General features: G+C 37.7%; 1 protein-coding gene and 1 non-coding gene across 7 annotated transcripts in view; one reads left to right on the forward strand and one right to left on the reverse strand.

Annotated features, from left to right (window-relative positions):
- The window catches only part of SESTD1 (SEC14 and spectrin domain containing 1), a 222,665-nt gene that overhangs the window by 92,996 nt on the left and 104,793 nt on the right, over positions 1-24,876 (reverse strand). The window contains exon 1 of one of the 6 annotated variants that reach the window (XM_031678308.2): positions 19,004-19,296. The exons of 4 other annotated variants lie outside the window; for them this stretch is intronic. The gene's annotated coding sequence lies outside the window, so the exon portion shown is untranslated. Of the gene's footprint in view, positions 1-18,693; positions 18,852-19,003; positions 19,297-24,876 lie in introns of those variants that run through there. One more of the 6 variants, XM_031678309.2, reaches the window with a different exon arrangement.
- LOC116280745 (U6 spliceosomal RNA) lies at positions 3,505-3,606 on the forward strand. Its single transcript, XR_004190229.1, has one exon. It is a non-coding gene; the product is annotated as a U6 spliceosomal RNA (small nuclear RNA).

Raw genomic sequence — 24,876 nt, forward strand, 5'->3', positions numbered from 1 at the left:
CAGAATCTCTGGGGTTTGGACTTGGGCAAAGGAATTGTTTTAAAGTGTCCCAGCTGACAATAACATGCTGCTAGGATTCAAAACTATTGGCCATGTCTTTGCAATTATTAACACAGACTGAAATACTGAAGTATCATTTAGCACTAATAATATTGTTTCCTCAAGAACTGTCATTCAAGTAAATGTAAATCTCTAAATTACCTAACAGCATTTCAGTGTTTAAGTCTATTATTCAACAGAGTAGGTCTTCCATGATCATTTGCTGGTGATGCAAATATTTTAACAACTAAAATTACAATGATTCCCTTACTTGAAAAAGAATATGGAATTATTATAATACAGAACACACTGTTTTGACATTTTACAACAATTTTAGCTTCATATCCTCCAAAACAACTGATGATGCAGTCAAACACCTAATAAAGTTTGCAAGTTACAAGGTGAGAATTATAGCCTTGAGATGAAGGACTGAGGCATTTCAAGCCAAAGAAAAATTGGTCAAGGTCAGGGTATAAAGACTAGAACTGCAGAATCCGTTTGTAACAGAAGAAAGTTCAGTATGATGGTGTGAAGGAGTAACTGGAAATAGAAAGAAAAGCTAAGATTGTATATAGTTTGGGAAGGTTCCTGAATGACAGACTAAGAAACTTAAGATATTCATCTACAGGCAATGGAGAGTCACAGGTTTTTTTTAAAGGAATGACAGGCCGTTCTACTTCCAAGAAGATGTACTTTACCCTATTCCTCCCACTAAGTGCAACTGAAAGCCCTAAACATTACACATAAAACAATCATAAGAAATCTATGAAAGGTGGAGAGAGGAAGGCAGGCTGCCTAGGAACCTAAGGACCTAAGGAACGAGTCAGTGGTGAGTTTCTTGGACTTTCTTTTTGCTTCATGCATCTCTCTTAAGCCAAAAGACCAGGAAGAGACAGTCTAGCAAGAAAGAAAACTTTTAGGCAATAACAATGCTACTCTAGCCAAACAACAGGAAAAAAAAAAAAAAACCATGACCTCACCTCTACTCATGCCAGAAAAGGCTGAATGGGTGCCTAGACTTCCATCCTCTTGAGTATATAATGAGGCACAGCTAGGAGCAGGTGTCACAAAGGCCAAATACAGAGCCACAACTTTCATCTGATAATGAGCCCCATATTTCCAGTGCCCCTCATCCTTGCTGTGTCAGTGGAGACCACATGAAAAGCTGTTAGAATTATCTGTCAAAGATCTTAAAGCAGCCATGATAAAAATGCTTCAATGCGCAATTATGACATGTTCAAAACAAATGAAAAAATAGAAAGTTTCAACAAAGAAACAAAAAAATATTAGCAAAGAAATAGAAGATATAAAGAACCAAATGGAAATTTTAGAACTGAAAAATACAGTATAACTAAATTTAAAAAAGCTCTGTAGATGGACTCCAAACAGAATAGTGGGGACAGAGGGAAAAAAAAACCAATGAACTAGGAGAGAGAACAGAAATTATCCAATCTTAACAACAGGAAGAAAATAGACTGAAAAACCAATAAAGGTATCCTTAGGGACGTGCGGGACTACAACAAAAGATCTAATATTTGTGTCACTGGAGTCCCAGAAGTAAAGACGAAAGGGAGAGGGGGTGACTAAAAAAGTACTTAAAGAAGTATGGCAAGAGACATAAACCTACAGGTTCAAGAGGCTGAATAAACCCTAAATTGAATAAACCCAAAGAAATCTATGCCACATCACATCACAAACTTCTGAAAACTAAGGACAAAGAAAGCTTTCAAGAAAGAACAAAACCTTACCCATAAGGGAAAAACAACTCAAATGACAGAGATTTCTCATCAGAAACCATGCAGGCCAAAAGGAAGTGGCCCAATATTATTCAAGTGCTATACTCAGTAAAAATACCTTAAGTCATGAGAGAGAAGTAAGACCTTTTCAGATGAAAAAAAAACCAAGCCAATTTGTCCCCCACAGACATACTCTAAAAATAACTAAAATAAGTTCTCTAAACAGAAAAAAATAATGATAATAAGAGAAGGAACTTCCAAATATCAGGAAAGAAAAAAAAAACAGTTAGGTGAAAATATAGGTAAATACATTTGACACAACAGTGTAAAATGATTGTAAATAAATAAAAAAAAGTTAAAAAAATAGGTAAATACAATAGGCTTTCCTTGTTCTCATGACTTTTCTAAATTATGTCTGACAAAAGAAAAGTTATAACTGTCTCATGTGGTTCTAAATATATGTGCACAAAACATTTTAAGACAAATTACTGTTGTATCCTTTACTGTGAAAAGGAAGGTAAAGCTTCTATACTTCACTCAAATTGGTAGAATGACAACAGCAGACTATAATAGGTTTTGTATATATAATACCTATAGCAAACACTAAAACTGATTTTATGTATCATCCAATACCTAATAGATAAATCAAAATGGAATTCTAAAGTAAACTCAAGTAACCCACAGGAAAAGAAGAAAACAGAGAAAGAAAAAAACAGAAAAGAAAAAGAGAGATAAACAGAAGACAATAAATAAAATGGCACACTTAAACTGTAACACATCTAAAATTACACTAAAGCCTAAATACATTAAGACATATTAGTAGAGTGAATTAAAAAACATGATCCAACTACATGATGCCTATAAGAAACTATATGGTATCTAAAAGAAACTCACTTCAGGGGATAAATTAGGAGTTTGGGATTAACAGATACACACTACTATATACAAAATAGACAAGGACTATTTTATAAATATACAAAACAACAAGGACCTACTGTATAGCACAGGGAATTATATTCAACATCTTGTAATAACGCATAACAGAAAAGAATGAAAAAAAGAATATATACACACATGTATAACTGAATCACTTTGCCGCACACCTGAACACAACATTGTAAATCAACTACATTTGTTTAAAAAAAGCTGGGAAAAAAAGAAACACTTCAAATACAACTATAAAGGTAGACTGAAAGTAGAAGGATGGAAAAAAATAAATCATATAAACATTAACCAAAGGAAAGCAACAGTGGCTATATTAATATCAGATAAAATAGACTTTGGAGCAATGAAAATTATTAGAGACAGAAAGGTATATTACAGAATGATAAAAGGGTCACCCATCAAGAAGACATAGCAGAGGGTGGGAAGGGACAGACTGGGACTTCAAAATGTAGAACAGATAAACAAGATTATACTGCATAGCACAGGGCAATATATACAAGATCTTATGGTAGCTCACAGAGAAAAAGATGTAACAATGAATATATATATGTTCATGTATAACTGAAAAATTGTGCTCTACACTAGAATTTGACATAACATTGTAAAATTATTATGAATCAATAAAAAATGTTTAAAAAAAAAAAAGACATAGCAATCCTAAACATGTTGGTACCAAATGACAGAACTGAAAAATACATGAAGCAAAAACTGAAAGAACTGAAAAGACAGCTCCAGAATCATAATGGGAGACTTCCACATCCCTCTCTCAACAATTGATAGAACAGTGCTCACTTTGGCAGCACATATACTAAAATTGGAATGACAGAGATTAGCAGGGCCCTGGTGCAAGGATGACACACAAATTCATGAAGCGTTCCATATTTTTTTTGGTTACCAGTTGGGGGAGAGGTGGGAAGGGATAAATTGGGAGTTCGAGACTTGCAGATACTAACTACTATACGTGAAACAGATAAACAACAAGTTTCTTCCATACAGTAAAGTGTTTTGGTATTTGCTATAGTTATTATATATACAGGGAACTATATTCAATGTCTTGTAGTAACCTATAATGAAACTGAGTATGAAAATAAATGTATGTATGTATATGTATGAACTATTATGCTGTACACCAGAAACTGACACAACATTGTAAACTAACTATACTTCAATAAAAAAAAGATTGATAAAAAAAATTTGATAGAACAGCTAGACAGAAATCATCAAGGATACAGAACTCAACAACACTGTCAACCAACATGATGTAGTTAACGTTCATAGAACATTCCACCAAACAACATCAGAATATATATTTCTTTCCAAATGCCCATGGAACATACACTAAGATAGACCATACTAAGATAGACTCTAGGCCATAAAGCACACCTCAACAAGTTAAAAATAACTGAAATCACACAGATGATTCTCTGACCACAATGGAATCCAACCAGAAATCACTAATAGAAAGGTAAATGGAAAAATCTTCAACCACTTGGAAACTAAGTGACACATTCCTAAATAACCCATAGGGTCAAACAGGAAGTCTCAAGGGGGAAAAAAACTACACTGAACTGAATGAAAATAAAAATACAATATATCAAAAAATGTGGAGCATGGCTATTACTTATTACACTAAATGTGAAAAGCTATTACACTAAATGCATATGTCATTATGTCAGAAGAGAAGAAATCTCCAATCAATAATCTAAGCCCCCATCTCAAGAGCAAAAAACCTTAAGGAGGCAGGATAAAAAAGGAGCAAAGGAAAAAGAGAGAGAGAGAAGAAACACAAATTACCAGTATCAATAATGAAACAAGGATTATCACTATAGCCTGAAGACAGCAAAAGGGGAAAGGAGTACCATGAACATCTCTACACACTTTACTTTGACAACTCATACTAAATGGGTCACTTTCTCAAAAAATAAAAACTACAACTCACCTAATATGAAACAGATGATACGAATAGCTGTTTAAAGGCTATCAAGGAAAATATATTTATAATTTACAGAATTCAAAAAAAATCTCTGAACCCAAATGGTTTTCACTGGAGAATTCTACCAAATGTTTAGAGAGGAATTATATCAATTCTACACAATCTATTCCAGAAAACAGAGGAAGAGGGTACACTTCCCAATTCATCTTCTAAAGCTAGTGTTACTACGAAAATCAAAGACATGAATATAAACGTAAGAACCCTTAATCAAATAGCAGCAAATAATATTCAGCAATATATAAAAAGGTGATAATCAAGTGGGATTTATTCCAGGGATGCAAAGCTGGTTCAACATTCAAAAATCAATCAAAGTAAGCCACCATGTACCAGGATGAAGGAGAAAAATCACGTAACTGTATCAATTGTTATAGAAAACACAACTGGCAAAATTCAACATTCATACATGATAAAAACTCAGAAAACTATGAAAGGGGGGGGAACACACTCAACTTGATAAAGACTTTATACAAAAAAACCTACAGCTAACATACTTTATGGTGAAAGGCTGAATGCTCTTCCCTAAGATAAAGAACAAGGCAAGTACATCTACTCTCACCAATCTTATTCAACATAGTACGAGAAGTTCTAATCAGTGCAATAAGACAATGTAAAGAAATAAAAGGCATACAAGTCAAAGAGGAAGAAATAAGACTGCCTCGTTGAGGACAATGTTCATGTAGGAAATCCCAAGGAATCTACCAAAAACTCCTAGAATAAGTGAGTTCAGCAAGATTGCAGGATACAAGACTAATATACAAAAACCAATTATATTTCTATATACTAGCAATAAAAGCATGTGAACACTGAAAAATAACACTGTTCATAATTACTCAAAAAATGGAATACTTAGGTATAAATCTAACAAAAGATGTACAATCCTTCCATACTGAAAATACAAAATGCTGATGAAAGAAATCGAAGATCTATAAAACACAGAGAGACATATCATGTTCATGGATTGGAAGACAATACAGTAAAGATATCAATTCTCCCCAAATTGATACATGAGTTTCATGTAATTTCTAACAAAATCGCTCCTGTTAAGATTCTTTGTAGACATAAAGATTATTCTAAAATGTATACAGAAAAGCAAAGGAACTAGAATAGCTAAAAAAATTTAAGAAAAGAATAAAAACAGGAGGAATTCATCTACCAGATTTCAAGACTTATACACTGTAGCAATCAAAACTGTGACACTGGCAGAGGGGTAAACACACAGATCAATGGAACAGAACAGAGAACCTGAAAATACAAAGATGCTCAATCGTTTTGTGACAAAGGTTCAAAAACAATTCAATGAAAATTGCCTTTCCCACAAATGGTTCTGGGGCAACTGGATATGCATAGGCAAAAATAATGAACCTTGATCACACCTTATGCAAAAATTAACTCAAAATGGATCATGGACTTACATGTAAACAGAAAATTATAAAACTTTAAGAAAAATTTTTTCTAAAACTTTAGGAATCAATTTTCAGGATCTAGAGCTAAGCTAGATTTGACACCAAAAGCACAATCTATAAAAGGAAAAACTAAAAAACTGGACCTCATTAAAATTAAAAACTTTTGATCTGTGAAAGACCACATTAAGAGAATGAAAAGACAATCTACAGAGTGGGAAAAATACTTGCAAACCACATACCTAACAAAGAACTAGTACCTAGAATATATAAAAGAATGCTTGAAACTCAACAGTGCAACAACTAACAATCCAAACAGAAAATGGGTAAAAAATGTGAAAAGACATTTCACGATAAAGGACACAGAGATGACAAATAAGCACATGAAAAGATGTTCAATATCATTAGGAAAATGTAAAGTAAAACCACAGTGAAACATCACTACATACCTATCAGAATGGCTAAAATTAAAAAGTCAAAAAAACAAACACTGCCAAGGATGCAAAAATACTAGATCACTCACTGTTTTAGTCTGCTAGGGTTGCCACAATAAAATACCTCAGACTGGGTGGCTTAAACAACAGAATTTTATTTTCTCATAGTTCTGGAGGCTAGAAGTCCAAGATCAAGGTGTCAGCTTGTTTGGTTTCTTCTGAGGCCCCTTTCCTTGATTTGCAGATAGCTGACTTCTCACTGCATCCTCACATGGTCTTTCCTCTGTGTATGCATATCCCTCAAGGATGTGTGTCCAAATTTCTTTCTTATAAGGACATCAGTCAAACTGGATTAGGATCCACTCTAAAGACCTCTCAATCACCCCTTTAAAGGCCTTATCTCCAAAGACAGTCACATTGTGATACTTTAGGAGTTAGGGTTTCAACATATAAATGGCAGGGAAGGGGGAATAGAGAAAACTCGGCTGACAGTGCTCTATACATTCTACTAGGAATGCAAAATAATACTGCCACTCTGGAAAACATTTGGGCAATTTCTTTTAAAAAGTAAACACGCAACTACCATAAGACCCAGCAAATATACTCTTGATCATTTTTTCCCCAAAAATGAAGATTCATATTCACACAGACACACAAACCTATACACAAATGTTATAGCAGCTCTAGTCATAACAGCCAATAGAAAAAACCTAGATGTCCTTCAACTGGTGAATGTTTAAACCAACTGTGTTATATCCACACCATGGAATACTACTCAGTAATTAAAAAGGAACAAACTACTTAAATGTATAATAACTTAAATGAATGGAGAAATATGCTGAATGAAAAAAATCAATCCCAAAAGGTCACATGCTATAGATTTCATTTATATAGCACTCTTGAAATGACAAAATTATAGAAATGGAGACTAGACTGATGGTTACCAGGTATTAAGGAGAAAGGGGGTAGGTGGGAAGGAAGTAGGTGTAACTACTAAAGGAAACTCTCTATGTCTTACTACAGATGGGTGGAAAACCTTCACTGAAACCTTTTCCCACTTTCTGATATTTGAATTATGTGCTGCAAAATAAGTTAGGTAACAATGATCAAATAGGGGTGGATGGGGAGATATTAGTTACCATATCAGAAATGATTAAGGAGGTCAGGCCCTGCACTAATCCAGACTTATCCTGGCTCCAATCTACTCTACTTCACCAGGCTGCACTCAATTCTTAAATGTCACCCAAAGTTAACAAGTGCAGTGTCCCACATGATCCTGCACAAAAGATGTAAATTATAAAATTACCTCTCCTTTTCTACCAATATTCTGATTTCCTTAGTATCTGATCTCAGTCAAGTATTAATGAGAAAAGCAGTAATTTTATCTGCTTAAATATTCACGCTAATGTATAAGTAACTAACAGGTTTAAATATTGTCACAATGTATAAAAGCAGGTTAACTCTAGTGGCATTTTAACAGAAATTGTATGTTTAAGATAGAATTAAATTTCAGTCCAAGTGTTGTCATCTGTTTAATTCAGACGCCCTAAAGCATCACTCCCCATTCTGATCTTGGAGTTCTTAGGTATTCTGAAGTAAACTGGATACAAAATCTAAATTCAAAGCAGTAGTAACAGCTTCCATTTCACCACAACTCAAAATGCACGTCTGGTTAGTTGCCTGTCCTACAGGGAGGAAATATTTGGAACAGTGCTTTCACTTGTCTGTGAGTAAATATAATCTGGGACATGGTAAAACTTCTAAAAAAAATCCATTTGTCTTCTCAGCTGCCTCTAAGTGCCCCTTTCTCCTGCGTTCTAAGTTCTCTACCACCCACAGGGTATCCTTCATCCTCCTGCCTTCACAAGGCCATCATCTTTCAGCTTCCCCATTCAAATTAATAAAGGACTTAAGCAAGGACTGAACTGTTCTTCAACAGACTCACTTTGTAGTTTAAGGCAGATAGGAGAAATGTGCACTTTTTGGTTGACTTGGATTGACTGAGGGAGCAGGAGCTTCATTTGTTTTTTATTTTGCTGAGTCCACTAGGAATACTGCTTTAGTGCTGATATCATGCCTAGAGGAACTGGGTCAACAGAGTTAATAGGTTACTTGAGCTCTCCTTTGCCCTGTCCACTCTATTAACCTTATTTATTCGGAAGCCAAGGAATCTCTAATTCCAAGGATCCAGATTCCATTTTCAAGCTACCACTTCCTTCTCTTGGTGTGATATTCCTTTCCTTCTTTCAGAATGGTGGTCATTTTCTCCTGCCCTCCAACTCCCAGCAATCTGTTCTCATGCCCCAGAGTTCTTGTAGCCTCCAGTGTGAAAGAAAAGAAACTATGAATGTCTGGAAGGGAAGGGTGTGTAAGACAGGAGTGGCTATGTTGGGCTCATGGGCTCCCAAACATGAAACTCCAACTAAGGACAAGAGCAAAGGACCATCACTCCCTCTCCCACCCCGCCATCCAACTAAGTAAGATTCAGCACTCTTGTTTCTTACAGTGCATTTGCAGGGTGGGAGGCACTTCAGCAATACCAACAATTAAATAGCACATAATACATGATATCAGGAAAAAAAACTACCAACTGGCAATGATTGTACATACTGGAGAATGTACTGGGAAAGAAAAACTTCTAAAACTGAATGTTAATTACAATTACATGTTTGACTGGCTTTTAATTTCTGCCTAATTATTATGCAGTGCAATAAACATGCATATCATAAAGGCTATGTCAGATTAACTTTCAGTTTTATCTTAAGGTAACTGCAGCCTTTCCAACCAACCTCCACCCTTGCAGCTTCATTCATTACTCAAGTGTAAGATGCTGATTCTTCCTAAAACAACAATTACCAAGACATCACACTATCACACCAGAAAAGAGGCCAGCAACTTGGTGTCCCACTCTCATGTTGTCCATCTTGCAACAACAGTGCTTCTGCCAGTCTTTCCCCAGTTCAAGGTATTCCTTTTCTAGTAACTATAATTATTTCCCCCAAACAACATTTTTTTATCATCACTTCCCAGCTGATGAAGCACAGGCATTCATCATCTTGTCTGTGCTTCACAACAAGCAGCCTCAAAATCTAAACACTCAAAATGGCTCAATGAAAAAATGGTCAAATGAATTCATAGTAAAAGATATGCATCAATGAATGAGCAAAGATTAAACAGTCTGGTAAAAGGGACATAGAAACACAGATGTTTTCATATATCCCCCGTGGATATACAAAATGGTGTAACCTCTATGGAGGGAAATTTAGCAATATCTATCAAAATTACAAATACAAGTACTCATTTCCTAGGAATTTATCCAATGGTATACTCACGTGCCCCACCACTGTGTTGAAATAGCAAAGTTATTCAGTGCAGTATTATTTATTAAAAATCAGTAACAGTAATAGCAAATATTTATTTAGCACTTAGTATAGTGCCAAACACTGTTCAAACACTTCATACAGTTGCTCATTTAATCTTCCCAACAATCCTATGGGGTAGGTGCTATTAACATTCATACTGTACAGATAAAGTAGGAGGCCAAGTAAAAGTAGCCCAAGACCAAACAGCTAGTGTGAGCCAGGATTTGAACGCAAGTAGGATAGCTCCAGAGCCTGTTCTCTTAACTATCATGATATACTAATTCATCAAACTACATATCAACAGAAGAATAGCTGACTAAAACATATATTACATTCATATAAAGGAATATTACATCTTTAAAAAGAAAGTGCTTTTAATTCCCCCTCCCACTTTCAGGGTAAGCTAAACTTAGTGACTCACTTTCAAAAATTAGGTACTGAAAGGGAAAAATACCAACTTTCCAGGGGAGAAACCTGGCAAACACTACCTTAACCACAGGATCTAAGTTAAAAACATCACCAGCGATGTCTTGTAAATATCAGGTAGTACACCCTTACTATGAGAAAGACAACTCAACTTTGTGTGTTATCTCCAAAAACCCATAGCTCCATTCTAATCATGAAGAAAACACCACACAAACCCAAGCTGAGAAACAGTCTATAGACTATCTGACTGGTACTCCTCAAAACTGTCAAGGTCATTAAAAAAAAAAAAAAGTCCTTGAGAAACTGCCAGAAGAGACTAAGGAGAAATGACAACCAGATGAAATTAATGTATTCTAGATGAGATCATGGAACAGAAACAGAACATTAATTGAAAAACTGATAATATACAAATAAACTCTGGAGTTTAGTTATCAGTAATGTACCAAAGCTGATTTCTTAGTTTTGACAAATGTACCACAATAAGATGATAACATTTGGGGGAAATGAAACTGAGTGTATATGGGAACTTTTGGTAGTATTTTAGGAATTTTTGTTAAAAAAAAAATCTCCAAGAAGTGAAATATATAAAACCTTTCTGGAAGAAGCAGTATGTGTACAGGTATAAACATATCATCTGTGTAATGCAGAAGGGAGAGCACATATGCCTATATAAAATACTTCTGGAAAGACACAAAAGAATCTGGTAACAGTGGTTGACTATGTAGAGGAGAGAACTCAGTAGCTGAAGAACAGGAATAAAATACTTTTGACTGTGGCCTCTTGTACTTCTTAAATTTTGAAACATATAAATGTATTAAGTACTCAATTTTTTAAATGAAAAGTATGACAAGGACCTGAGCTAATGCAAAGTCCTAGGAATAACATAGGGGATTAATTAGAAAATTTTAGGAGATTAAAAAAAATCTAATCTCAATCTATCAGTTAATAAGGCTTCCCACATCCCCTTTCTCACTCTTCCCATGAACCTCACTTCTTTATGCACTGCAATTTTGTTGTAACTGAACCAATCTGACTACCAACCCCAACAAGTCAGCTTATCCCCCAAATTCGCATCTCTCCCAGCAAAACCTAGCTCCTAACTTTAAAGTCACCCACCTATTGTGTTTTTCAGCATCCTGTATATTTTGTCTATAAGAGGGATAGCACATATAGGAACTCACGCCATCACTACCCCTATACCCATGACAACACTACTCAATGATTACAGCACCCTTTCCCACTAAATCCACACACTGTCTCCAACTACTTCTTAACTCGGTGTTGCATGTAGCCATCATTATCAATTAAGCTGGCCAATGAAATATAACCTATTTACCACATCTGGTCTCTATTACATTAATCTGTTTGCCTTAATACATTCCTCCATGGATTTCACATATATTTATTTTCACATACCCCTATTTTGTTCTGAAAGGATTAATGAGCCTTTCAAGAATATATGAAGTACAAAAGTTAATAGATTAAAAACAACAACAAAAGAATAAAGAAAACACCAAAAATAATTTTTACAAAAAGACTGAAAAAATGTACAGCATAAAACCTATATGCTCTGGGGTGGGCCACAAATCTGGCTTTGGCTTTCCAGTAGCCATCACAAAAAGGAAAATCCAGTCCACACTCCAGGAGATAAACAGAAAAGTACTCAGAAGAGAAACTATTCTTGGTACTTAGACCAAACAATAATTTTTACAAAGCAAAGAGAATGAACGCTACAGAATGAACAAGATATACAGGATTCACAACTACTATTTTCAAAGGGTTGGGCTGTTTCTGATAGTGTCCATCAGGAGAATCTATGGTGCCTTACCAATGACCAATGCAGCAAAACTGATTTTACAAAGAGCAGACAAATGCTTTGAGAACTGTGTCCTTTTACTTGGTTTCCACCTTCATTGCCTCCCTAACAAAATGTAAATCCTCTGAAGGCAAGAACCATGTTCTGAAACACAGCTGTAACATAACATGTGCTGTAACATGTTCTGTAATACATAGCTCATAATGCTTTGTTTCCTGGAGGGGAAAAAAAGCATTCAATATCAGTGAGAATTAACAGAGAGCAACTCAAGCCTAGTCTGATAAAAATTCTAACCAAAACACAGGAATTCCCACTCATACTAAACAGAATAAAAACGACACCTGAAGCCTCAATAGATAATCTCTAAACCTTCCACACTATTACTGAATCACAATTTAATTTGTGATGTCCCAACAGCATTTTTTGCTTTGCATATCCCTGGCATAAGGCTTGCAGAAATGCCAAATCAATATCACTGAACCCAGTCATATCAAACAAAATTCACAGCAAACGCTTTGGCAACCCCTACAAAGGGAAAGACAATATTACTATCTTTGAAGAATATAATCAATAGCTCTTTACAAACCAGCTGACAAAGGCAGGTTCATTTTTTTAAATGACTCCGTAAGTCCTCTAGCAGACAATGAATTATAATGCAGATTTTCCCTACTTTCCAAGAATCCATAGTTTCTGTAAATGCCAAACTGTCAGAGAACTGTACTTCTCAACTCTTTCAAATATATATATATATATATATATATATACACACACATATACCTAGATCCATACATAAATACACACACACACCCCACCATCAACAAGCTTATCTTTCCCTTTACAACCACTCCCTAACCCCTCTCCTTTTACCTGGTCAAACTGGAAATGAATGAAGCCTAATAAATTATTTAGGTAAAACAACTATGAGCAATACAAGTATTAAAAAAAATTAAATTAGTACTCTTAAGCAGAGGCATTAGAATACATTAACAATTCTCTGTTTGCATTTTATTAATGGAAATCATTAATAAATAAGTAGTCTCATCCTTCATTGGTTTAGTTTTTTAATACACTTAGTATTTCAGTTGGCAATATGCTCCTCATTTGGTATTCCCTGTACACAGGAGCACACCCTATCATCCCAGGAGGGGATAGCTGTAATGAGTGAAAGAACATCGACAGGACTGGGTGTCCACAAAATGGACATTGGAAAATCTAACACCTGTGCCTTTGTTTCTTCATCTACAAAATTGAGAAATGACAATCACCTCTATCTGATAAGATTACTGGGTGGATTAAATAAGGTAAGAATTGTAAACTGCCTAGTAAACTGCATGTAAAACAGATCCTTAATAAGCGTTCAGTTCTCTTGTTCTTTTTTTAATAGGTAAAGAAATAGAAGGAGCTTAGCAAGTGACGTGTCCAAGGTCAGTGCCCAGAAAGTGTAATACAGACTAAAACTCTAAACTTAGGGACTAGGGTTCTTTCCACTGCATCAAGTAGCCTTAAAACAGCAGAACCCAACACCTCATATTCATCACTGCTGGGCATTCATTACTGGCAAAGAAAAAAAAAAACTAACAATTTGAACACGTATTAGATGCCAGGAACTAATCTCTTTCCTCATGACTACTCTGTAAAGTAGGTGTATTTATCCCATTTTACTGCGAGAAACTAACTTGTCCAAAATCTTAAGTGACAGTGCATAATTAATCCACGTCTGTTTACTACTTTCCCTGACTTGTATGCCTCAAAAATATACAAGTACCTAGAAATCATTGTCTACCAAAAGCAAATTCTAAATAGCCTGGAAATTTTTATAGATCCTTCCAATATATTAGTGGAAACCTTTCCTAGCTCCACCATCCTTTATCCTTAAATTTGTTCCTGTTGTTAAGCTAAAACAACTTACAATAACTATGGTGACAAATCTATATTTGTATAGCATGTTACAGGCTAGTATAATTTTTTCCATTTTTATTAGATGCAACTATTGAAGTTTTTCATATGTTAGCTCACATCTTGCTTGACACTTTCAAGACTCCTGTGATATAGGGATTATTACCATTTTACAATAAGGAAACAAGCTTAAGAAAGTAACTTGCCTAAGGTTATATATATATACATATAACTAGTAAGAGCAGAGAAAAACACTTTTACTCTTGCATCTAATTGATTCATTTAATCATTTACTTTTGTCTATTTATTCATCAGAGCAGAAAGGGAAGTATGAGTGGGAAGGCCTTCTTCACCAAAAATACAATAGAAAATAATGGCGAAAACTTGATAGAACAGTAACTACAGGAAAAATCAGAAAGGCTGTCCCACCTCTCTTCCCTCCTTGCAAGACTGTCAAGTAATTTCCAACAAATGTTTACAGGGCAGAAGAGTTTAAACTATTCCAGAATACAGAGGGAAAAAAAGGGAGTTTACCAATCCATTCTTAGAGGTTAGCTTAATCTTGACACTAAAACCAATCAAGAACTGCAAACTAAAAATGAAGCATAAATATTATGTTTATCTTCTGATGATAGATGCAAAAGTTTTAATATATTTAAGTGAAAAACTAAGGCATATGTGTAGTATGATCCCATTTGTATAAGAAAAACCACTGTGAACAGACATGTATGTACTAAGTATGTCTGGGTATATGTATGTGTATTTATGCATACATAAATATAAAGATAAGGGTTTGGAAATACAAGCTCAAACTGTTAACAAAGGTCACCCGGGACAGGAAGAGTCTTGGGGGTGAAGGAAGGTAAGGGGACAAATAGTAAAGTGAGATTTTTGGCTTTTACTCTATATACCCCTGTATTATTTGAATTGTTGTAATTAACATGCATCATTTTTGACAATTAAAATACATAAATGAAAAGCAGGGCCTAATATTCATTTGATGTATCTCCTCTACTTGTTATAGTGAAAAATAATTTCTTTTATTCATTCATTGGACATTCATTTATTGAACAAACACTCAGGGTCCAACTCCCAAATGGGCACTGAGCTAAGCGCTGCTGCCAGCCACCAGGTTCTTAGAGCCTATTTTTCTAAGCCCAGGATGGAACAACAGTTACTTTCTTCCATAAGATATCGTGCTAGTAAGTTTTAAGTTCTAATTTTTGTCACTTACTGCTTTTTAGGTTATATACCAGGAATAAGAAATACTTTCCTTATCTAGAGTTTGTACTGCTTTTATTCTAAGAAGGACTATCAGATAACTTTTATTAGGTATTTTTGGCAACTGGGAAAAAGTGCATTTGTATTCATTCATTTAACAAAGGTTAGTGTCCCTGCTGTGTTTCTGGGCACAATGCTGGACAATGGACATGCAAAGATGAATAAATAACTTGACTTTCTACCTACCCTCTCAGGAGTTAAGAATTCTGCATACCTGCTATGTCTACAGAGCAAGTAGTTCGTAATCTGAAATACACACTTTGGTAATCCTGCACTTCAAAGTGAAATTGGCAAACTGCCCTGCTCAAAAATAAAAGCTAATTTCAGTGTAACCCAGAAAAATCCTAATGTTCACAAAAACTGTGAAATTGTTCAATTACTCTAAGGTGAAAGAGAATAAATTAGTGGGAAAATAGAGAACATGGAAGCTGCAGAGGAATAGAAAGCACGATGTCTCAGCGAACATGGACTTGGACTAGCTATGCCACTAAGAAGCCACTCCTAGGCTTATTTCCCCACAGAAAATATAGAAATCATATCTACCTTATTGGGAAAGGAGAAATCAAAGAATATATTCAAAAAAGCATAAGAAAATCTGGTGATTATGAGGCAATGTGGCCACAACACCTGCTTTTTGCTGTTGTTTGGTTTAACTTATTTCCCCACGACTCTGTCAATGATTAGCCAAGCAAATCTGCAAACAGAATTTAACTTCTGTATGCCTCACAAAGTGGAAAGAATGCAGGAAGCACAGTCAGAAGACCTGAGTTTACATTCACACCCTGACTCCTACTAACTCTGGAAGGTTAAAAAAATCAGCAAATTATTTAACCTCTTTGCAACTTAGTTTCCTAGCAATAAAAGAGGGGTAAACGTATTTTATTGGAATATTTCAAAGGCTAAATGAGAAAATACATGCAGAAATGTAAACTTAGGAACTATTATAAATTAGTTATTTTTCCAAAGAAGATATACAAACAGCAGTAAGAACATAAAGATGCTCAACATCATTAGCCATTAGAGAAATACATATGAAAACCACAAGATACCACTTCACACCCACTAGAATCACTACCATCAAAAAGACATTACCAAGTGCTGGAGAAAATGCAACCCTCGTACTTATATGATGGGAATGTAAAATGGTGTAGCAGCCACGGAAGATAGTTCGGCAGTTTCTCAAAGAGTAACATTTACCTTATGACCTAGCAAACACTAAATATACACTCAAGAGAACTGAAAACATATGTCCAAACAAAAACCTGTAAATGAACGGTCATAGCAACATTACTCATAATAGCCCAAAAGTGGAAACAACACAAATGTACATCAACTGATGAATGGATAACAAAATGTGGCCCATCCATACAGTGGAATATTATTCTGCCATAAAAAAGAACGAAATATGGATGAACCCTGAAAATACTATGCTCAGTGAAAGACACAAAAGGCCACATACCTATATGACTCCATTTATATGAAATGTCCAGAATCAGCAAATCCTGAGAAAGAAAATAGGCTGGAGGTCGCCAAGTGTGGATGAGTGGGGATGGGAGTGGTAGCTAATAGGTAGGAAGGTTTCCTTTCAGGATGCTGAAAATGTTCCTTGAATTAGGGATGTTTGCACTACCTTGTGAATATACTAAAACCACTGAACTGTACATGTTAGAAGAGTAAATTCTATGGTATATGAGTTACATATCTCAATAAAAGAAACCTGCAGAAATTTAAGTTTGGGCTACTTTTTATTAGTAAATATCCTACTTTTTTCAGGAGGTTGTTCCTGCTGCTTCTAACAGCTTTGAAAGTTGGGGTTAGATGTTACACAGATGAATGGCATTTTTTTATAAAGCAAAATTACTAATTACGCCAGAGAAACTTTCTACGAATCAGATTAATTTGGTATGATTTTACTTCTTCAAAGTCCTACTAATATCGTTTGTTTTTAGGGAGAAGAGAGAGCTTCAAGGAGTCTTTATAGAATACATTTTAAAAAAGGTCAAAATGTAGTATTTAATAAAAATATTTTTTAATTAGTAGACATTTAGTTTTCAGATAAGCTCATCAATCACATAAAACCCAAGTAGGTGAACTCTGTAACCTCTACCTACCAGTGGTAACCTACGTTCTGCATTCTGCTGTCAGATTTCTAGGTCCAACATCAGCTCCTTCCAATTATTATTCACAGGTGTTAAAATGCTTGATAAATTCTTTAAATGAAATCACTTCATTCCCTAATGCTGGGGTATTTACAGAGTAGGCCCGATTTTTAAGGTTAAATTTAGTCTAGATTGTTTGAATAAATATACAACAAAATGATTTCCCAGAATTTGGGATATAAAAACAACCTATAGAGTTGTGTAATGCTTTCTAAGTCCTTTGGGGATTTTTCATGAATTTGGTCATGGGGTAAAGGCAGTCACCAACTTTTGTCCACACAAAGTATTATGTAAAAGCTTCCTGGTTCTAAAACAAAGAAGTATTTTATTGCTCAAAGCAAAAGGAAGATATTTTCCTTCCATTTAGTATTGTTGTACTAAAATAGCATACCAATGAAACCAGCTAGGTAACAGCATGACCGAAGGTATGTAAACAAAAATAAGCTGTACTTTATTTTGTATTCTTCCTTTTGGGGTGAAAAAAGTTACTCACACCTAAGAAAATAAAGCTCATCAAGCCAAAGAAAACCACACGGGATAGTATTTCCAACATGGGGGTATTCTGAGTGGCAATTTTAATTTGAGGGTATGCCAACCTATGCCAGGATGCACGGTGGGTATACTTGGCACAAACAGAATGTGAAGAAAGAGGCGACCTGTCAAACAGCTGCTATCGAGTTACTCCCTCAACAGCACTTTCAACTTCTCGGGTTATGTCTGTGTAAAACAAAAAGATGTCAAAGAACCAAAAGAACCAGGGGGGCTGTCACAGCAGCAGCTAAGTCCAAACCGTGCATTCCAGGGTGAAATGCCACAAGAACCCTTAAGAGCCGGCCAGACTGCGGTTCCTTTCCAATATGAATTTACCTCACATAAAAAAAATAATAAATGCACAGCCAGGTATTTTTGCCAACCCGCTCTCCCTTCCCTTTGTGACTCCTCCAAAGGCTGAAGGGATGTTAACATCCCACAAGCCCAAGGGAAACCAAGCCCCACGCCGCGAGCGAGGCGTCCAGCAGCCTCTTCGCAGCCCGGGGGTCTCGGGCCGGCGTCCCCCACCCACCGGGCAGGGCTGGTCACCGGCCACACAAAGGAACCAGCCGCGGACGCTGGACGCGGGGACTCGCCGCCGAGCCGGACGCCACATCTGGTCCCCTCACGCCGGGTAGACGAGACCCGCTGGAAAATAAGGATTAACACCCGTACCTGTTGCATGATTCGGGTTCCTTTCACCCAGAAATGAACGCGGGCGCTCAGGACGGGAGACGCGGGCCGCCCGGGCTCTGAGGGCCTCGGCCGCACCCGGCAGGCGGCGCGGAGGCAGGAGCCACCCGCTGGGCTCCCCACCTCGGGCGCTTTGTCTGCGGCGGCGGGGGAGGGGCGGCGGAGGGGGGGTGAAGCGTCCCTCCCTCAGTCGCGCTGCCCGCGCGGGAGAAGAAAGCCAGGCCCGCGCTCGCCGCCCGGCCGCGGGGCCTGCGCGCTCCTCCCGCCCGGGCCGCGCGGCGGCCACACTCACCTGGCTGGTGCTGGCGCTGGCGGCCGGCGGCTCCCGAGCCGTGGGGAGGACGCGGAGACGCGAGCGAGGCGCGGGCGGAGGCGGAGGGCCCGGCGGGAGGAAGGAGGGCTGGGGACAGAGCGGGCCCCAGCGGCGGTGTGGCGGCGGCGGCTCCAGTCACGCGCGGCAAATCGCGTCCCGGCCCCTCTGTGTGTCAGGCAAGGGGCAGCAGCGCGGGCGACCTCCCAGCACCCTCGGCCCGACCCGCGTCCGCGTTACCCCGCGCGCGCCCGGGTAGCGGCGGCGCAGCGACCCCGCCCAGCACGGGAAAGGGGCGGGGCGGCGCGGGGCGGGGCGGCGAGTCCCACCCGGGCTGGGGGCTGGGCTCTGGGCGAAGAGGGGGCCTCTGACGCCCCCGGGCAGCCCCAGCAATCCTCACCACTCGCCGAGCTCTCAGCTCCCAATCCCCCCAGCAGCGTGGGGTACAGTGGAAGGAGCACTGGGCCTAGAGTCAGGCAGCCTGGGCTTAAGGAAGGACCCCTCCACCCCCGACCTGAAGCCTTGCAAGTCCTCTGTCCTCAGGTTGAAATATGTACGGTCGAGTCTATGGTCTCCAAGATTTTCAAAATTTTAACATTGTCATCCCGGGTTTGTTGGGGTTCCTTTGCCCCCAAGTGCTCACTGCTAGGAGACTCCAGGAGACAGGTCTCCCCACAGTGTGCGGTGGGGCTGAAGGATAAAGGGAGCTGGAAAGGAATGTGTTATAGTGAAAAGGGGCTGGATCCAGGGCGTTTGTTTTTTGTGGGGGATCTTTCCACTGGACAGTCCAAAATTTATCTACAAATGGCTACTTCCCCATCTTCACCAATTCTAGTTCTTCTCCCAATGTACTGACCTGAGTCCTTGCTCTTCCCATTTTATTGCGCTGTTTTTATGTCATTTCCTGAAATCAGTTCAAGAGTCATCAGCTAATACGCACAAGCTCAAGGCAGCCATGTGGTCCCAATCCCAGGCCTTACTTATTAACCACTGTGCCACTCACTTAAGTATTACCTAATTTCACGGAAAAAAATCTTACCATTCCAACAACTCGGCAACTAAGTTTCTCTCTACTAAAGTTCTCTGATTTAAAATCTCAAGGATTAATATCTCCTCTTCATTCTAAGACTGATAATCTGTCTCCACAACTTCAGCCTCTTTGCCATTCTTTAGGTCAAGCCTTTCTAATTTCACTTCTGCTTCTGTTCCACATGACTGCCAGAGAATGCTCCAAAAACACAGCCTCCCTTTTTAAAATCCTTCCGAGATTCTCCACCTGGATAATCAGGTTCAAGAAATTACCATGGTTTCTAAGGCCATTTATGATCTGATTCCCAGACCTCTTCAGCTCCAACTTTAACTCCCACCACATACACACAGATTTAGTAGGCTCTGTCTCCATGACGTTGTATGTTTACCCCCGTCCAAAACCCATCCTTTATTTAATCAGGAGAACTCCTACTACCCTTCAACACAGTAAAGATAATGCATCACTTCCTCATTGGAATCTTCCTCGACATCCCCTCCTTCTTCCACACCTGCATCCTCACTTTCCCCACTTGTACTGAATTACTCTTTCCTTTCTACTTTCATGGAACCTTTGATCTATTCTCTACGACAATCCTTAGCACTTTATTTTTTCCCAATACTTTTGTTTGGTGGTCTTTTCTTACTTGATTGTGAGTTCCTTAAAAGGACAGAGATTTGTATCTAGTTCATTTTTGGCTCTCAGACATAGCACAGTACTCAGCACTAAGAAGGTTCTCTTTAAATACTTGTTCAAGTACTGATGTCACCATTCATTCCAACAAATAGATGTTGAGCATTTACCCAACTAGAGAGAATTATAGTGCAATCCACAGTCCCTGTCTTCCTTACTTAACCTTCCACAGTATTCTGTTCCTCCTTCCTTTACAATTTGGCATTCTCTACTTACCATTTTAAGCCCTGTCCTAATACTGCTTGCATTCTTTGCTTGTTTTAATAAAGCAAGATCATGCCAAACAACCTATTATAGTAATTCACCAAACATCCCTGCCCTTCCTCTTTCCATACCCTCTAGTTCCACACTGTATCACCCAGTTATTAGATAAGGGGCAACAGCTGCAACAGAAAACACATTAGACTAAATGCAGAGAACAAAGTATAGGTGCTGTATTTTCCTGTAACTACTGAATGAACACTTAAATTCACCAGGCCTCACCTCTGCAGTTCCTCTGGCTCTATGATTAGGCTTCATTTTTAGTATTTTGTTAATAAGGTAAATATATCCTTTATATATGTATAAATTGAAGAGAACCAGATCCTTGCAAAGTAGCTGTCTAGCATCTGCTTGAACTCTGAGTGATAGGGAACCACTCACTACTTCACAATGATACTCATCTTTGAACAGCCCAGCAAGTCCCAACTTTGAACTGAAATGTGTCTCCCTGTACATTTGGTAGGTAACTATGGTATTAGTAGAAAACACCCCTGGATTTCAACTCCAAAGTGGTATGATCACAGCCTAGTTCCATAACTTCTAGCTGTATGACCGTGGACAAGCACAAAACAAATCCAAGTATGAGTTTGCTCAACTCTAAAGGACAATAATAACATCCTACATCATTATTATAAATATGAATACAATGTGTATTAAAGTGCCCAGTGACTCTGAATCTGGTACTAAGATGTACTGAGTAGAGAACAGCCCAGTTCCTTTTTCATACACAGGCTTTTTTTTTTTTAAGTATAGTCAGTTTACAATGTTGCATCAGTTTCTGGGATACAGCATAATGTTTCAGTCATACATATACATACATATATTCATTTTCATATTCTTCTTCATTATAGGTTACTATATAGATAGCCTTTTAAACATCTGAAGTCAGCAACCATAGCATGTGACTTCTCACACCACCCTCCACTCTCGTGCCTCATTCATCTCCTCCATACATTCTCACCTAAACATACTCTAGGGCCTCTTAAAATGTGGCATCTAGAACTGAGTCCAGTAGTCCAGGTATAAAGAGAGGAGTAGAGAAATACGGTTTGCTGCATCCTTATGATGATGTTTCAAAATTCAGCTTGATATCACATTCATATTTTTCTACTACTCCACACTGTTCATAAATATCATGTTTTTGCCAACTAAAACAAACAAAACCACTCAAATCCTTTTTGGGACTTTAATACATACACTCCTATAAAACCATGTCACCTCTAACCTGTTTGTGTACAATTTGTTTTTGGAGACTGAGTGTGGATCTTTGCATTTATTCATCTTAAATATCACTTTGGAAACACTGGGATCCCCTGCCAAATAAAAATCAATGTGAAATAAGAAGAACATTTGAACGACACTCAGGAGTGGGGAGAAAAAAATTCCAAAGTTCCTAAATTCCTAATTTCTCCACTAAGGCTTTTCATGAAATGCCATATTTAAATGTCATCTAAAATTATACAACTTCTCACATTCATTTTGTTTTATTTTTATAATAAGTTAATATTTTATGTGCGTATGTTTCCCAAACATTGTTCTCTGGAAATTGTGAAGAACTCACTGAGATAAGATAGACTGTTAATGCCATTTTACCCAAGCTCAGCAGGGTTAGGTAATTTGCTGAACACTCACTCTGCACCAAAATAGGCTTCTTGGAGGAACTGCCCCACCCACAGGCCCGCTGAAGGGGTGGCCCCAAGAAGTATTCTTCTCTGCTGTGTAATCCCTGAATCACTGCTGATTACCCCTAGGAAGGTACCTGACCTATAAACAGCCAATTCACACCTATTTAAAAAATGACCTGGGAAAAAACTTAACCCAAAAGAGCTGGTCCAATCAGATAATCAGTAGGGCAGCTGGATCCAAAAGGGAGCCCAGAGAGTGGAAAGTGGTGAGAAGGGCTCTGACAGGTCACCAGTGAGCAGAAGATAACGTCAGCCAATTACTAAGAGGAAAACATCCATTCACATATCCTTTCACTCATCTGTTCAACAAACATTTATTAAGCATTTCATGTTTCTGGTGCAGGGGGTACAGTATGAACAGAATACACAACAGCTCTGCATGGATCTTGTATTCTGGTGGATGGGACAGACAATAAACACAGTAACTAAATAAATCAAATAGTATATTAGAAGGTGATAAGTAGTGGATAAACATTATGCAGAGAAAGCAACTAGGAAGTGCCAGGAGCTAGGGTAAAACTTTCCATGACATGAACTGGGAAAGCCTATCTGAGAAGGTGACATTTGAGCTAAGGCTTGAAGAAGGTGAGGCACTGAGCCTGTGTAAAAGAAACACACAGGAGAAGCTGAAGGAGTCAACGGGTAGCAGATCAATCAGCAAGCAGACACAAGAAAATAGCAAAACAGACAACCTATAGAGCAGGAAATTCAAAATCTAGCTGGAGCTTTTTAAAAAGCAGTGTTTACAGCACTTCCCCCAGGTATATTAGACCAGAGCCTTTGCAGTTGGGGCCTCAAAATCTGTAATTCTGAAGCACTTCTCAGGTGACTGGGATGACTCCAGCTCTAAAAAAGAGATCCACAAGTTCCTACTGAAGCCTTGGGTTCTGAATAGCCTTCCAATTCTGTGCTCCAAAAAGCCCAACTTAGCTTGCATTCCTTTCCCACTAGGAGGCTTGGTTGTTCAACTTTTCTGTTATTCCTGAGAGGGAAGCCTGATATCAGGGCTGAGGTTTCAGTTTTTCTGATTTACATATATATTCTTTACAAACCACGTGAACAGGAACCAAACTCCAACACCCTACTCCCTGAGGTCACATGTTTGAATTCCTGTATCTTGCAACCAAAATTGCCTAACAAACCACAATCACAAAGCTATGAGATGGTGGTGCCAAAGCTGCAGCACTGGGCTGGTATTCATTCTGCAACTCTTGCCTTTGGGAGTAGTTAACATTTCAAAAATCAGTATTGGAAAAATTGTCAAGATACTGTATTTTCAAATCTAAAGGTTTTATTTTAACAATGTACATATACTGCACAGTGTTTATTTTAACAATGTACATATACTGCACATTAGTGAATTTTTAAGAAAAATATTTAATAATTTTATCATAAATTACTTTGAGTACTCATTTTACCAGTTTTTATATTTGATATTTTAATTCCAAGCTTAAAATTTCTCTTTCACTGAGGAAATTAAGAGGATCTGTTTTTTTAAAAATGTACTTTCATGGTTCTGAAAGTATATAAATAATTAACACTTTTAAGGTTTCTGTTTGTTTGTTTGTTTGTTTTGGGTTTTTTTGGGGGGGTTGCTTTTGGCCACCTATTAGTTCATCGTTTAGGCCAATGTATTTGGAGTCCTTTAGACAACAGAACTTTTTCCAAGGCCAACACAGTTTGCAGTCACTCGTATCAAGTGGGTTTTTTTCCCCCAATGACACTTTCACAAAATGTTTTTGGGGAATAGGTCAAAGGAAAGAGTAAAAAGCAGTGTTTGAATTTTTATAAAATCAGCAAAACCTTTTTCTAACAAAACTGATTTCTTTTCATAGTAGTGGAGTCATAGGATTTTAAAGCTGGAAGACATCCCATCTATTCTAACATCCTCATTTTCCTGTGACCCAGAAAAGTTAAGTAACATACCCAACCCTAGACTTAGTTCACAAAACATCTGGAATCCAGGCCTCCTGACTACTAGCTGGTAAAGCTGAAAGTTTATTAATACTTGCAGTATCATCTATATGTGTGTAAAGAGACGTGGTGCATAATTTAGAAATAATACAAGTTTATATCTTGAACATCAATAGTGAAGGAGGATTAATAAAATGGCTGCACTCAGGCTAACAGATTGCTTGTTTTTATGCTTGCCCTTAAAACGGTCAACTGACCTGACTGACTGGTTGCTA

Source organism: Vicugna pacos, chromosome 5, assembly GCF_048564905.1.
Source record: "Vicugna pacos chromosome 5, VicPac4, whole genome shotgun sequence".
Classification (NCBI taxonomy): Eukaryota; Metazoa; Chordata; class Mammalia; order Artiodactyla; family Camelidae; genus Vicugna; species Vicugna pacos.